The sequence below is a fragment of the Octopus bimaculoides genome, chromosome 11, assembly GCF_001194135.2.
Source record: "Octopus bimaculoides isolate UCB-OBI-ISO-001 chromosome 11, ASM119413v2, whole genome shotgun sequence".
NCBI classification, from domain to species: domain Eukaryota; kingdom Metazoa; phylum Mollusca; class Cephalopoda; order Octopoda; family Octopodidae; genus Octopus; species Octopus bimaculoides.
Genome location: NC_068991.1, coordinates 74,391,521 through 74,394,876, shown reverse-complemented (window position 1 = coordinate 74,394,876; position 3,356 = coordinate 74,391,521). Strand labels below are relative to the sequence as shown.

Genomic DNA, 3,356 nt, shown 5'->3' with positions numbered 1-3,356 from the left:
AGCATTTCAAGAAAGAACCACACCGGCGAAAGGACCGGCAGCAGCAGAAGCAGCAGCAACAGCAGCTTCAGAAGCAGCAGCATCAGTAGCAGCAGCAACAACAGCCCCAACAGCACCACCGTCATCATCACAATCAAAACGGACAAATACTTCAAAAGAGAGGACCACTCAGAGCTTTCCCCAACCCAGCTCTCCATCGCTCTCTCTCTCTCTCTCTCTCTCTCTCTCTCTCTCTCTCTCGAACACACACTCACACATAGACGGCCACAGAAACACAAGTATTCACTCACCCTTATCGGGGACGGATTCACACATTCCGATTCCTACAGATTCCGAAGTGATGACGAGGAACAAGGAAAGTCACAAAAAGTCAAAAAGAAAGCGCTGGAGAAAAACATTCGGCCCTCACACCAACACAAACATCGGACAACACAAACATCGCACACACAACAGACACAGTAACACAGATAACAATCCCCCACCTGCTCCACAACCGTTAGTACAACAAAAGCTACCACCACCAGCACAACCCCACCTCGCCCCCAAAAGAAAACTTTCTGAAGAACTGCTAAATTCTCAAACTCCGAGTTTTGTGCTAATGAGGAGAGCAAATAAAGATCTCATCATCCTCATAGCCCGAAATAAAGAGAGATAGAGAATGGAGCAATACATGGCACCATCACTCTTAGAGTGCCGGAAGAACTGTTGTTAGTGCGTATGCCACTAACAACATAGAAAATCATTCGGGAGGTCTTCCGACACGACGTTGGGTCCATAATATGATAGCCTCCAAAAGACTTTTAAAGGGATTCCCAGAGAAACTACAACCAGATCCGGAGGTCAGGCTATCCGGCCACCAACAGCGCCGGCAGGGTAAGTAACCTCGCTCTTTTTCTTTCTTGCAGCTATATTCCGGCCGGCATGTGAATGATTAAAGCGGGTTGTGTAAATGTTCGTGACCTGGGGCTACCCTGGAAGCAGGGTCACCACTCAACGACCTCAAGTCACTATCTATATACGTTAAAACCATCAGCGAAACCATAATTTCCGACACATGCGTCTAACCCCCATTTTCGGCCTGGAATGGAAGGTGGAGCGACAGTGCTGTTTAGGAAAGGCCTGGATCTTGAGGTACGGACGATCTTCCTGGACCCGGCAGTTAAGTTGGCGGTCCTGGACATGAGTAACAGCGAAGGTGGTGCTTTCAAACTAGTCGCTGTGTACGCTTTAACTGGGGCATTATTTCCAGAAATCTCTGGCGTGGCAGTGATGCCAGGGAGCTCTGCCGGTTCGAGACGATCTCTACAGACAGGGAAATGCTGTCAGACGAACCTGTCCGAGATATGTGCAGGGCGATGAAACTGTATTGCATGCACTCGTCTACTGACTTCTGGAGCTTTGTCGAACAGCTGTTGGCGCGTGCAGGACGGATCCGGTTATCAGCCGGGTCCATCGTGAAGATTGTTCCACTGCCTTCTTTTGACCAGGAAGGAAAGGTAGTTTTCCTCTGTCTGGTGGCTATGACGAAGGAGATAGTAGGGTAGACGAGAGAGAAAGAACTGAAAACAGAAGCGTTCCTCTTCGGCCATGCCCTCATCGACTTTTTCAAGTTCCACCTGGAAAGGAAAATAAGGATGGAGAGGGAAGTTCTGCCCCCACCCTCAGTATTTCCGTTGAAAGATGGGTGAATGTGGAGAGGATGGCTCATATGAATTGGCCTACTCTGAACATTCGCTTATAAACCGGAGGTGTTGAGAAGGTGAGAGGTGCCTGCCGAGGTGCATCTGGCAGTCGGAGTAACCCGGAGTTTGGGGTCTTTCGGTTGTCCCAGTGAGGAACTCCCCACTTCGGAAATTTTTATTGTTTAACTGTATTGTTAATTGACATTGTTATTTTATTGTTTACTCAAATTTTCTGCTAAACCCTACGTGTCCCTAGTTTTGTATTGTCCCTATTTGTTTTGTGTTCAGCCCTTGTGGCCAATAAAGAAACGATTATTATTATTATTATTATTATTATTATTATTATTATCATCATCATCATCATCATTATTATTATTATTATCATTATCATTATTATTATTATTATTATTATTATTGTTGTTGTTGTTATTACTACTACTACTACTACTACTAGTAGTAGTAGTAGTAGTAGTAGTAGTAGTAGTAGTAGTAGTAGTAAATCTACCCATCTATGATGGAGGCATAAAATGAGGGAGAATGTATTGAGAAATGTGTAAATGGACTTGATAGATTATTGGGTGATGTCTTAGAGAAATTACATTATTGTCGGTGATACAGCAGTCTATTGCAGCTATATGACACGTATTTGTGACTAAGTGACATGTGATGACAATGTATAATGAATGGTTATGTGGACCACTCCTAACAAAAGCCAGAGCTTCCTTCGACCACTACATAAAAAGTATTGAGAAAAAATGTTATTTAGATATACTTTTATTTTAGTTGTTTACACTATTTTACACTTGTTCATACTCTTATACATTTAAAGTTCACAAATCTCCTTATTTAGATTATGAATCATTTTCCTTTCGATAATATCAATATAATTACAAAACTTCTTTGTAGATGATATTTTCTGTTTGATCGACGCTAATTTTCAAATTACTGGAGTCCATTGCTCTACACATAGCGACGTTATAACTGGCCATGTGTAAACATCGGAGTGGGTAAAAATACACCTACACAATCTAAAGTCTGGTTCTGTGCCTTGTTTGCTGTGAATGCGCGAACGGAATCTTTAGGGTTGCAATAAATCAAACTAAGACTTACTTCTCACTGTTTTATGCGAAAAATGTCTGGATGTTCTGGTACCATGGGTTATTTTGATAGACAAATCTGAGATGTAAACAACACCCGCTTCGATTAGCCGTTTCGAATCCTGCTCGAAACTGACGCACTTCAATAACCACTAAATTATCACACACACTATATACTGACACACATTTTTTCCATTTTATTTTCGCTATTAACGGTCCTCGCGACCGACTTCGTATCTACGATGGGGTCATGAAATATACAATGAAAATCCAGAGTTACTCGTGGTCGGTGAATTTTTAATAAAAATGCGAAGTTGATTTATCAATTCAAAAATCGATATCCACGAAATAATCAAACTTTCTGATTTTTTTTAATGCTAAAAACTTTCCTGGCGACAGTTTTCGTAATCCCGAAAAATATCATTACCATTGGTTCAGCCGTCTGGCCATGAAGAGGGAACAGACAAAGAGACGGACAGACGGACAGAGAGACAAACATAACACTCATTATAGTAAAGATAGCAAATCTGCCCAACTACGATGGGAAATAAAGGGATAGTATCGCAAATCTAAACCC

At 42.1% G+C, this 3,356-nt stretch overlaps 1 protein-coding gene across 1 annotated transcript in view; it reads left to right on the top strand.

Annotated features, from left to right (window-relative positions):
* Window positions 1-3,356, top strand: part of LOC106867570 (solute carrier family 22 member 6) — a 68,537-nt gene that overhangs the window by 50,049 nt on the left and 15,132 nt on the right. The window lies entirely within an intron of this gene.